At 35.5% G+C, this 13,329-nt stretch overlaps 2 long non-coding RNA genes across 2 annotated transcripts in view; one reads left to right on the top strand and one right to left on the bottom strand.

Moving 5' to 3' along the window:
* Nucleotides 1-4,491, bottom strand: part of LOC118488386 — a 31,017-nt gene extending 26,526 nt beyond the window's left edge. The window contains exon 1 of the long non-coding RNA XR_004884456.1: nucleotides 4,366-4,491. This is a non-coding gene — a long non-coding RNA (uncharacterized LOC118488386). The remainder of the gene's footprint in view (nucleotides 1-4,365) is intronic.
* Nucleotides 4,492-10,088: 5,597 nt separating this feature from the next.
* LOC118488385 lies at nucleotides 10,089-10,779 on the top strand. The gene is made up of 3 exons (XR_004884455.1): nucleotides 10,089-10,145; nucleotides 10,410-10,466; nucleotides 10,547-10,779. It is a non-coding gene; the product is annotated as an uncharacterized LOC118488385 (long non-coding RNA).
* Nucleotides 10,780-13,329: the final 2,550 nt, after the last annotated feature.

The following is a 13,329-nucleotide window of genomic DNA, read 5'->3' as shown; positions in this document are numbered from 1 at the left end:
ATTCCACAATTTAGCTCTTTCATCGATACTTAGTTTTTCCTTCTTTGAAGTTTTCTTCTTTGGTGTTTCCTTCTTTGACGTTTTCTTCCTTGACGTTTCCTTCTTTGTCTTTTTCTTCTTACCCCATGTATTCTCAAACCCCGTCAAAGAGTCGTAAATTTCTTCACCTGATAACGGCTTTTTTATAATATCGTTCTCTTGTTGATTGTTGAAATCTTTTTTTCTTTTACGAAAAAGGATGTTCAAGTGGGAGAAATCTTCTATGGCCAAGAAAGCATACTTTTTTGGACTTTGGCAACCATTGTGAACAAGTATTCTCTGAACATATTGGACAAGCATAATAACCCTTGGTAACACACCCCGAAAGATTACCATATGCGGGAAAGTCATTTATAGTCCAGAGTAATATTGCTCTTAGATTGAAGTATTCTTTCTTATAAGCATCAAACGTTTTAACACCAGTTTCCCATAAGAGTTTTAGATATGCTATCAATGGTGCCAAGTACACATCAATATTCTTACCAGGTTGGTTTGGCCCAGATATCAATAGAGTCAACATCATGAATTTTCTTGACATACACAAATAAGATGGAAGATTATATGTTATTAGGATAACCGGCCAACAGCTATACGTAGAACTTAATGACTTGTGAGGATTGATACCATCAGCGGACAAGGCTAACCCAAGATTCCGATTTTCTTTTCCGAATTCTTTCCACGTGTTGTCAACAAGCTTCCAAGAGGGGGAATCGCGAGGATGAGATAGCTTACCATTATTGACCGGACCTTGTGCATGCCAAGTTAAGTCATGTGCAATTTCTGGTGATGAAAACATTCTTTTAAATCTAGGGATGGGAGGAAAATACCACAAAACTTTTGAAGGCACGTTTTGGGTATTCTTCTTCCAACGAGATGTGCCACAAGATGGACACTGAGAAGCATCCTTATGTTCTTTTCAGAATAGAACACAATTGTTTTCACATGCATGAATCTTTTCATACTGTATACCTACTCCTTTTAGCAACTTCTTGGCTTCATATATCGAGGTAGGAATTGTATTGTTTGATGGTAAGATATCTTTTAGGACACCCAACAAAGCGTCAAAACTAGCATCAGACCAGCCAAATTGACCTTTCAAATGTTGAAATTTCAATAATCCACTAAGTGCATTATACTTTGACCCAACGTAAAGTGGTTTATCACATTCTTCAAGAAGTGATTTCAATGAATCGGGTTCATTCTCTACATAATTGAAGGCATCATGTAGCATTTCCTTTGTATTAATAAAGTCGGGAGGTCTAGATTCATTAAGGCATCTAGAATCAAGCTTCGGAAGTTTTTCTCCATGAAAAGACCAGACCGTATAACTTTCATCAAAACCGTGGGCAAACAAATGATAACGCACATCATCAATAGAGCGGTGACACAAATTGATACAATTTACACAAGGATATGGAATAACATCCAATTGAGGATTATTACTTTGCGCAAACTCTAAAAACGCTTCCACGCCTTTGTCATATGCATTTGATAATCTATCTGATGAAATCCATGATTTATCCATGACCATTTGTCACTAACTAGTTATTCACCATGACAAAAAAAGAAAAATCAAACTTCAAACCTAATTTAGTAACTTATAAAACATAATACAAAATTTAGGTAACAAGTAAGAACATAACAAACACAAAACTGCTAACAATTTAGGTGGCCCATTTAATCCTTAACTTGCATGTTTAAAATTTGCGGGTTCAGGTTTAGTCTAAAGGGGTTCGGGTCAGTTTCAGGTTGAACCCGCGAAACCATTTAGCTAAACGGGTCGGGTTCGGGTCAACCCGGTCGGGTTAACGGGTTGACCCGTTTAACCCATTTATATTACATTTTATTTTTATAATATGTTTTATGTCATAAATCAATTTGAGTGTGTATTTTATGCATAATTATAACTTAAAAAGAGAGATTGACATAATGTTTTATAATTAAATGCAATTATATATATATATATATATATATATATATATATATATATATATATATATATTTGTGTTTTTTGTAGTAAAGTTTTAATTTAAACATATTAATTTGCGAAAAAAAAGTTTAAAAATTCAAAATCCGGGTTTAACGGGTCATGTTCCGGTCAACCCACTAATATTCAGGTCGTGTTCGGGTTCATATGTATAACAAGATTTTCGGGTTCGGGTTCGGATTCGTCTAAAATTTCCGGGTTCGGGTCGCATTGAACCTTGCAACCCACAAACCCGACCCGTTTAGCACCCCTAGTTTGATTAGTTAGCTGGTATGTACAATTTGGCCCCTTAGCTTCCACAAATGAAAGTATCAATCCCCACTCTAGTACAACAGGTAAGAAAATCACAATTAAAAGTAACATTGCAAAAAATGTCTGGCGTGAGGCTCGAATCGGTGAATCTTTGCATTGTTAGCAAAAGTCTTAATTAACAACTGAACTGTGAATAGTTTTAGTTATAGATTCACAAACAATAATATTTATGGGTTCATACTTGTTTTTCATATCATCTCTATTAAAATTTTGAAACGTCGTGGGTTCGCGTGAAGCCATATCAGTTAATGTAGATCCACCCCTGTTCCGATTGCCGGAAAATCGTGGGTTGGGATTTGACCGGAGAAGATTGACAGGCAAATATTTAGGTAATTTATCCTATAAAATTAAAGTAAATCTAAACTAGTGAACAAAGCAGCCATTTTGATTTCATTTAGATATAATTAATCATTTGAGTTCATTCAAGATCTGAAAGAACAATTGTTTGATTTCATTTTGAGAGTGAATAACAGCAGTGGTGGTATGGGCTCTTGGGTAATCAGTGTTCACTGATTGTGAGGGAACAAAAACATTAAAAGAAATTAGTTGCTCAAGCTATTGGTGAGACTAGTAGTGTTACTCGGAAGAGATTGGCGAGATCGACAACTTTGAACACAAGGTCTGCAATGGTGTTTGAAAAAACCATGAATTAAAGGGGAGAGACAAGCGACGGCGATTTGAAGAAGAGAGCCGCTGGGATCAAAACAATCAATGACATGTGGGATCAAAACGGTCAAGCGACGGCGATTTGAAGAAGAGGGCGGCTTTGAACACAAGGTCTGCAATGGTATTTGAACTGACATGTGGGATCAAAACAGTCAAGCGATGGCGATTTGAAGAAGAGGGTTGCTTTGAACACAAGGTCTGCAATGGTGTTTGAACACAAGGTCTGCAAAGGTGTCTGAATCAAACAGTCAATGACATGTGGGATCAAAAGTTCAGCAGATGAAGTTGAAGTTAAAGGACGATGCGTACCTCGGTTTCAGGTATTCTGATTGACTGACACGTTTGCAATGTAACGAGAAGAGTTGTAGATAAAAAAGACTAATTTACCGTATCTATGATGGCTGGGATTAAAGCGATCAACGTTCACAATACACGAGGAGGAGATCATAACGGCTCGATATATTTTTTAGATTCATGGCATTATTTAGTAAATCTACATTGAAGGTGTAACAATATTTTTAGACGTTTTGATCTACTCCTAATGTTTTTTTCGCTACATCCTATTATGTTGTCAAACCGAGTACGAATTGGTTTAGCGTGCCGCAATGCGCGTGGGGTGCACAACTAGTTTCATTGGTTGCCTATATGTCCAGGTTTATGATCTACAACACTATTTGGTTCTAGCAGGTCAAGTTATTCTACTAATATGCGAGATATGGTTAAATGAAATTCGATTCTTCAATTTTTTATATAATCTGTATTATTTATTGGTACAGATAAGCCAACACCGTTGCCATCTACTTTTAGATACGTTCAAGGGCTTGATATGTCTAGAGATAAACAAGATTTACCAGAATCGCGTACAAAAAAAATGGCGATTTTGGCCGCATAACTACAAAGAGAAATGTTGAGAGACTGGACTACAAAGCACTGGACTATAAAGCACTGCATGATGTGAGTTTTCACCTCTTAAATTTGGTTAGGTTGGGTTGGGTTGGGTTGTATTTGATCTTAAACATGCCAATTTAAAAGATTAGCTCAAATGTATCGAGTAAAAAAACGAAAAAAAATGCCAACGAGATTCATCAGGGTGAGTTATACAAATGGCGAATGTACTTTCAAGTTACAACTTGCACTTGTTGATCTTGCTAGGAGGTATAAACTTTCTCCAAATATACTTTTGTATAATTATCAAAACCCTAACTAACATATTATGAGACATATTCTACATTTCAAAAACCCTAGCTACAGATTTGAAGCAGATGATGTAAACTAGTAATGGATTAAATTCGCAATTCACAAACACTAAAAAGATAAAACTCGCAATTCATAAGCAGATGATGTAAACAGATGAAATTTACCGGCGGTTGTTTTCCAGCGGTTGCAGTGATGAAGCGATTCCTTGTTTTCCAGCGGTTGCAGTGGTGAAGCGGCCTTCAAATTTGATGTGACTAAGTGTTTTAATTGAGAGGGTGATGATTTAGTTTTAGAGAGAATTACCGGAAGTGGGTGTGGGAGTTAATAGAAAAGATTGAACTGAAGTTGTAAATTGATCGAATTTTTTTTTATTTCAAAGGGGCGGGAATTAGAAAAAGGGGGTGTTCTTTGGGCAAGATGTCAATGGGTCGGGTTCGGGTCAGGTATTGGTAATCTCATATCCATACCCGGTTATAAAATCGTGTCTCATACCGGACCCAATACCTGTGGGGCATTTGTCGGGTAATTACCCTTCGGGCATCGGGTATACCCATTAGTTTGGTTAAAGATATATGTTGAGATTTCCAAATCCATTTTTACTGTTATAATTATTATATAATTTTATTTGTACAACAACTATTATAAATTAAAAATGTATATTACATACATATAACTTTTATTATAAATTAATAAAACTGATGTTTCAGGTTTCACCGGGTCGGGTTTCTCGGGTATCGGGTTTAAATTGATGTGGGCAACTCTTGTAAAGGCTATTAAATTTGAAAGAGTTAATTAGTATTTTCGTCCCTGTGTTTTGCAAAAAATCACTATTTCAGTCCATTAGTTTAAAAATTATGATTTCAGTCCGTCCCTGTGGTTGCACTTTCGTAACCATTTCAGTCCACCTCCACCTCCGTTAACCCCATCCATTTATTCTGTTAAGAGTTAATTACTATTTTCGTCCCTGTAGTTTATCAAAAATCACTATTTCAGTCCATTAGTTTAAAAATTGCATTTTAGTCCTTGTGGTTTCACTTTCGTAACCATTTCAGTCCCTGTGGTTTCACTTTCGTAAGCATTTCAATCCATTTATTCTGTAAGAACGGGGACTGAAATGGTTATGAAGTGGACTGGAATGGTTACGAAAGTGAAACCACTCCCTGAAATCGCAATTTTATCTAATGGACTGAAATAGTGCTTTTTGACAAACCACAGGGACGAAAACAGTAATTAACTCTTTTGTTAAGTACACATGAATCGACCATAATGCCCTTATTAATAAAAACAAAAAGATATCTAAATGAGTTAATTACTGTTTTCGCCCCTGTGGTTTGTAAAAAAATCATTATATCAGTCCATGTGGTTTGACTTTCGTAACCATTTCAGTCCAGTCTCCTAACACTGTCTATTTTACCGTTAAGTTTTTGATGAAATAACTAAATTACGCTTGTGTTAATTTAATAAAAAAAACAATGGAAATTTAAAAGATTATATTCTAGGATCCACTTGTTAAAACACAACCCCGCGCTACCCCACCCCACTCCATCTCTGCTCTCATTTCCGGCAAAAGTTTCCGGTCATCTTCTCCGGCATCACAAACCCACCCTCTTAATGCCCGGCGACCCATTACCCCACCCCAATTAATATCTTCCTAGCAGCATCAATTAACATAATAACTTTGAAAAAATAATGCTTACCTGGACATTTTCTCATTCTAAATTCCAATTAAAATTTTGGAACCATATTTGTAAAAATAGTGCCAGACTTCTACTTCTACTGAAGCCATGGTGGGTCAAACCCTACAATCCAATTTAAGTCCATATGTCATACAACAATGAAATCATATAAATCCAATAATAAAATCATATAAGTCCATAACTAATTAACACAAGGGTAATTTAGGTATTTCATTAAAAACTTAAAGGTAAAATAGACGGTGTTAGGAGACTGGACTGAAATGGTTACCAAAGTGAAATCACAGGGACTGAAATCGCAATTTTTAAACTAATGGACTGAAATAGTGATTTTTGACAAACCACAGGGACGAAAACAGTAATTAACTCAATTTGAAATTTTGACTCCATGTGAAGTAAAACCTGGATTTATTCCATCTGTATATTAGAGTAATCTACCGATGCACAAATGGTTAGATCTTGAATAACACATAATAAAAAGTTTCTTATTAGAAATCGTGTTAGAGATTTAAAACAAAAAATCTTTAACTGGCTGACGAGTTAACCTGCTACAAACTGGATGAACAAACCACAAAAGCGAGTCAATCAATATGAGATCAGAAATTTGTATTTGGTTCGAGTACATTAGTTCAATAAGAAACGGTCCTGTGTTCTCGAGCTTGTATTTCCTCTGATACGTCCTACAACCTACGATCACAAGTACAAAGAAAACCAAATTTTGTTCGAGCACATTAGTTCACAAACCGACATAAATGAGTTATATTGCCATTCAAATAGTATAACAATAAAAACCCAAGTATAAAGAAAACCGAACTTTGTAAAAATAGATTGCTGTTTTGAGTAGTTGCTGATTCAAACTGGTTAGATCGAGGTAGGGTATTTTAAATATAGGTCGAGTATATTAAAACCTAGCCAAGTGTGAGTACTCTTTTTTGTGAACATTAAAACCCAGCCAAACACACATTCCTATTTCCCACATAGAAAATATACATTCCTAACTATTTCTATTTCCAACATAGAAATCACATATGCACATAAAAATTTACAGAGGCACAAGACTGAATCGATTTTCGTACGATGTTCGTAAGCTACTCTCCTCTGGGCCTAATATATTTATTTGTCCTCCTCTATCAAGTCAAACTATTCTACGGTTTCGTTGGTAGTTAAAAACGACACAAATCTACTCAAATTATCAACATAACCACTGAAATTACAAAGAAATTCGGAATGTAGTATCATTTTCAGAGTGGCGTTGGAGATTGAGGCGGATAGAGATGGCGGTGCTCCGGCAGAGTCAAGGTGGTGCGGTAGTGCTCCGGGAGAGTAAAGGTGGTGCAGCAGAGTAAGGCAAAAAGGGGGAATTGAACGGAGGTGATTCCATTTGAACGATGGAAGGATAGAGAAATAACTGATAGTTGATGAATCATGGACGGTAGAAAACTAGAAATGGTAGCGACTGCTTGTTGAGATAACTTATCTTATTTTAGGGTAGAAGTTGATTTTCATACAATTTTAAGGTTGAATTCATGGGCTAACAGTTAATAGGCTTATTTAATCAAACACAATTTGGGTCGTATACTAGTAACTTGGATGATTAATTAAACATAGGGCAAAATTTTTTTTGCTATTTTTATATTAAAAATATTTATATAAAAAGTAAAGTTTATATAATAATTAAAAAGTTAGGTGATGATATGGAAAATTCGATATGTAAGGATGTGTGTGTGGTTGTAGGTGGAATTGAGTTTTTAAGGATTTGTAAGGATATGACGTGTCTACTGGCCGAGCAGTAAGGGAGCCTAAGGGCGTTGATATAGTCATAATTTAATAATTTATTGAAATGTTTTTACGGTTTAAAACAATAACAAAAACATTTCAACTTTTAATTTTATTTTAATTTCTTTGACTTAGCGTTTCAACTTTTAATTATTTATTCTAATTTCTTTTACTCCTTTATTCAAGGATAAACCCTGTCCATTTGATTTGTTAAGGACGGAAAGGCCTAAATCACTTGAAAAGCCCGTGTTCCAGATTAGGCCTTTAGCAGCGACTTTTCCTTTGTCACCGCTGAAAGTGTTGCCACTATAACTAAAATTTCTTGTAATGATGCATAAATTGACCATGGATATTCAGTTTATCACAACATACTCGCATAGAATCCCGTTTTTCCACCTCCCAACTTTAAAATTACTTAGAATATACTGGGATTTGAAATGTTTCTAATAGTTTGTCGGGTTTTTCGGGTGAACCCGAAACACCAAAATCATATCCATTGATTAAGTTCAATTGGGTTTGGGTTTCACCCTTCATTGGGTTCGGGTAATTCAGGTATGATAGTTTTTCGGGTCGGGTGGTATTGGGTTCGGGTTTTGGATAAAATGAACCCCCCATAAATTTATAAGATAACACAGAATGATGACACACATATTTCAATATGATGTTTAAACGATGACACACAAATATAGTGTCATAAAAATTATAAGATGACACACAACGATGACACACATATTTCAATATGATTTTTAATGATGGTTAAACGATGACACACAACTGTAGTGTCATAAAAATTATAAGATGACACACAACGATGACACACATATTTTAATGTGTTTTGTTTTTTTTAAATGACATTTAAACGATGACACACAAATATAGGTGTCATAAAATATTCAGATTTTACCAACCATGACATTTTTTTTATGATACACGTGTTTATGTGTCATAAGATTAGTGTGTGTCATTGTTCTTGTGTCAGTAAAGGTCTTTTTTCTAGTAGTGTTTGAAAGTAGTTTTTATATCACAGAGGAAGGTCATGGTAAATATAGTTAGTTATCGACTACCCCTGAACAATTTTTTTAACCCGTACTACCCCTCAACTTCTCTTCTAGATTCGTAATATGATTATTATTGTGTCTTAATAAGATTTTAGTTGCACCTAACTTGCTCTGATTTTGTGAAGCTAAGGGACGATATTCAAGAGTAAGTACGTATATTGGTGGTGGGTGTCGGACTGCATGTGGGTTAGGCTGTGAACTTCTCAAATGTAGTCTACCAGGAAGTTTTTTCTGGCATTTGAATAGTTTTCTGTTTTTTTCTTCCAATGTATGTATTTGTACAGAACATTTCATTTCAAAGTAAATAATATAGTTTTGGTTGACGCCCGTGGTTTTGTTATTATATAATGCCTTTTCAGGTGCACTTTTAGTATCAAGTTGGATACAAATGATAACACATGTTGGTTTTAATAAGTATTGAAAATTCAGCCTTTCACCTATTGGAGTTGCCTTTGTACTTTTGCAGTGAAAATTTGGTCCAAAATATAATTTTGTTTGAAAGTAGTTTTTATATCACAGAGGAAGGTCATGGTAAATATAGTTAGTTATCGACTACCCCTAAACAATTTTTTTTAACCCGTACTACCCCTCAACTTCTCTTCTAGATTCGTAATATGATTATTATTATATCTTATTAAGATTTTAGTTGTACCTAACTTGCTCTGATTTTGTGAAGCTAAGGGACGATATTCAAGAGTAAGTACGTATATTGGTGGTGGGTGTCGCACTGCAGGTGGGTTAGGCTGTGAACTTCTCAAATGTAGTCTACAAGGAAGTTTTTTCCGGCATTTGAATAGTTTTCTGTTTTTTTCTTCCGATGTATGTATTTGTACAGAACATTTCATTTCAAAGTAAATAATATAGTTTTGGTTGAAGCCCCGCGTATTACGCAGGCATTAACCTAGTATGTTTATATGCGTATATAAAGGTTAAGTGTGATCGCAAGTACGAGATGTTGTCGCAAACCTGTTGCAAAAGTTGCGACCGTTTTAAAAGGTTGTATATGAAAAAGAAAAATTTATACTTAATTCACTTTTCTAGTAATTTGTAAAGCAACCTCCCGCCCATTCCAAAATAATCCCAAAACCCCCCAATTTCCCCAAATTCTTATTTTATCACTATCTAGGGTTCATCATTCGTACGAATACTCTAATCTTCAATGTGATTCTCATTGTTTTCGTGTGAATTTAAAGAATTCTTTCGCAGTGCGATGCGCTGTTTCAGAATCAGAGATTATAACCGCACTCAGGTTACTCTGCAATTCTCAAGTTTAGGGTTTCAGAATCAAGGCCATAGATGAGAATATTGAACGATTATTGTTGATTTTGATTTCTTGTTTTTGTTTTTGTTTTGGCGTTCAGGAGCCTGTAGATCTTCTGGCTAGCGGTTGCGTCTGGTCTGTACTAGTTTAGGAAGGTATTGATCATTCGTTATGGTTATAGTTCATGTTATCTGTATTTTTTAAGTGGATTTCGTCAGATGTTTTGTTATAATTGTTTATGTGATAGTGAGGTTAGTTATTGTAACTGAAAAATGATGTTACAGTTTTGGTTCATATTTCTAGGTTGTAAGTTAAAATGCTGTGTAAGCTTTTGGAAAGTAAGTGTGTTGTGGATGTAGAAATGTGCATTTTGCTTGTTGATTTTGTGTTGATAGAGTGGTTGTGTTCATGTGTTACAGGATGGGAGATATGGTGTTACAGGATATCTGCTTTTGGATGACGAGCTGCGGGCTGAGGTAATGGTTATTAAAAGATAAATCAGATTGAGATGTTTATGTTTGTGTATAATTTTATAGATTTAAAGTTATTGCAACAGATTAAGATGTTTGGGAAACCTAAGGGCTCTGTGAGATTTCACAAGCGCATGGTAAGTTTGTGCTTGTGTGTCTCGGATTAAGGAAGGGGCAATTTAGGGTTGAGCATTACGCATCAAAACCAACAAAGTTTATTTTAGCTCATGATTCTAGAATTGCGTGTTTTGCTCTGGCACAGGACAGAAATATGCTTGCTATGGCCAGCAATGACACTGTGTCGTTGCACGAGGTAGGCCTCAATCTAGTTTATGTTTTAATAACACTTTCCCATAATTTGATCATCTTTTTCTCCCTAAAAACCGATGTTTATTGACTGGAAGTGCTACAATAAACTTTGTTGAATAACGAGAGTCAGATACTCAGATACTCTGCTGTAATAAGTTAATAACGCTGGCTGTTTTAGATAATGTTTGTATCTTGTTTTGTTGTTTATGGTTTGAATAATCTAATATTCAGATATTGATTGCTCGGAAAAGTCTGATGATTTAGGTAAACAATATATAGAATGATCAAAAAAAACATTCTTGTGTATTAGGTTATAAAAGAAGCCTTTGATAATCAGTCTTGTTACAGTTGGTATGAAACTTATTGACACACAAATAACCAAAAGCACCGAATATGTGGGTGCATGGGAGTTCAGTTGTGAGGTTGAAGATGATGGTAAAGTATCTGTAAGAGGAGTAAACGTTACGGGTGAGAAAATTGTGTGTATTTGATCAGGTATTCTAGATGCAGTCTAAAAACCTGTCTTCCGGGTCACATTTCTGTCTAGTATAAGCAGCTGGGGCCCATTGATCCTCAACAATTTTCTGGGAATTTTGGGACTGATGGGGTTCTGGAATGGAATGGAAGACTTTTAACTATCAAGGCAAACGGGTTTCTGTTTTCTTTTTACTTTGAAATAAATCTCATTTCATCAAAGAGAAAGAAACTCAGACAAGGAAAACTGGTTTCTGCTATCAAGGAAAACTGGTTTCAGTTTTCTTTTTACTTTTAAATAAATCTCATTTCACACATTCGTGTTCGACAGTTGGACATCAATGGATATGGTAACAACTACCAAGGGGATATGGATATGTTGCATAATTCATTTAGTTTCTATTTGGCACCTTCAATCTTCGTTGCTTCATTAAAATTAGCTAAGCGGTCTCGGCTGCATGGAGCTTAGATGTATGTTGCAAATTAAATCCACAATCAATGTATGTTGGTTAATTGTAAGTATTGCATTTGCGTTAACACGCCTCATTTCATCTTTTTTACTCTTTTCTTCGATTTCAACAAATCTTTTCAACAATCAGTAAGCAAATACACAACGGTTCTCCAATTCCTGATCAGTAATGTAAGGAGAAGCGTTGAGATAATGGACATCCATCAAGCTTAAAAAGAAAACTTGTGTTCAGAACCATCAAATCGAACAGCTTCTGCTATCAAGGAAAACTGGTTTCAGTTTTCTTTTTACTTTTAAATAAATCCTATTCCACACATTCGTGTTTGTTAATTGGACATCAATTGATTTTGATGTCCTAGTTTGGGGGTGACGACCATATGCGACAAGGTGGTGGTTTTGGAGGGAAGAGATTCACAGTTACCAGATTTGAGTTGGGTTACAAATGAGTTGTATCGGTTATTCAGATCTCTATTAAATCATCTTTCCAAACGGTAAACGATGGGTCTGATATTAGAGGAATTATAACTATACCCTAAACCTTACAAACACCATCTATAAAAAGTTACATAATATGCTTCAAGCATTCTGAACCCTAACTACAAACAACCCAACAAACCCTAACTTTCACATGGACAGTTGTTAGGAATTGTCTGAGAATAATTTGAAGGCTCACAAATTTCAGACATGTATTCGGTCATCATTCCAAACTGCAACAGTGCAACACACAAATATGTGGTTCCCATCACAAAGCCACTGTGTTGACATGAAGTCTACAATGTTCTAATATCACCATAATCAAGCATTCTAAGCCCTAGCTACAAATAACCCAACAAACCGTTATCTGCTCTATGTAGTGAATAGTTGATATGATTAGACCACGAAAGTACTCCATCCGGTAGTTAATAGACGATCATCGGCAGGGTTCTGGCGACAACCCACATGGACAGTTGTTAGGGTTCAGGATAACTCGTTATATGTATTTTTATGTATCAACCTGCGATTTCTTCTGAAGGGTTCACCTATGGTAGTGTTTTTCCTTTTCTAATATCACCATATTCAAGCATTCTGAACCCTAGCTACGAACAACCCAACAAACTCCGGATACTGAAAACGCTATCTAAAGAATTACTAAAATTTATTAAACAACATCAGGCCCGCAAAGCCCATCAACGACTGCGTGTTGTGGGCATTGAGATAATAACAGATAATGAACGAATTGTTGGACTTCTTGTTCCAAATGCAACTGTAGGATCCGTACTTAAAGGTCTCTCTCTTACATAGTTGATATGATTAGACCGCGAAAGGACTCCATCTGGTAAACGAGTAATAGTATCATTTAATAAAATTTAACGTACATACCGCATTCGAAGATCCTTCCATCACAAAGTCGCTGTGTTTACATGTAGTGTAGAGTGTTCTAATATCACCATATTCAAGCATTCTGAACCCTAGCTACAAACAAACCAACAAACTCCGGATACTGAAAACGTTATCTAAAGAATTAGGGTTATTGGATTTTAACAATCCAAATTTTAACCAATTGGCCGACAATAATCCAACTTAAAAAATTCCCCATGCTAGTCCCAACTTTCAAGCTATTTTCCTCCACCAAGCCTT

This window comes from Helianthus annuus, chromosome 16, assembly GCF_002127325.2.
Source record: "Helianthus annuus cultivar XRQ/B chromosome 16, HanXRQr2.0-SUNRISE, whole genome shotgun sequence".
NCBI lineage: Eukaryota > Viridiplantae > Streptophyta > Magnoliopsida > Asterales > Asteraceae > Helianthus > Helianthus annuus.
The sequence above is the reverse complement of the archived record's forward strand: the minus strand, read 5'-3'. Positions and strand labels throughout refer to the sequence as shown.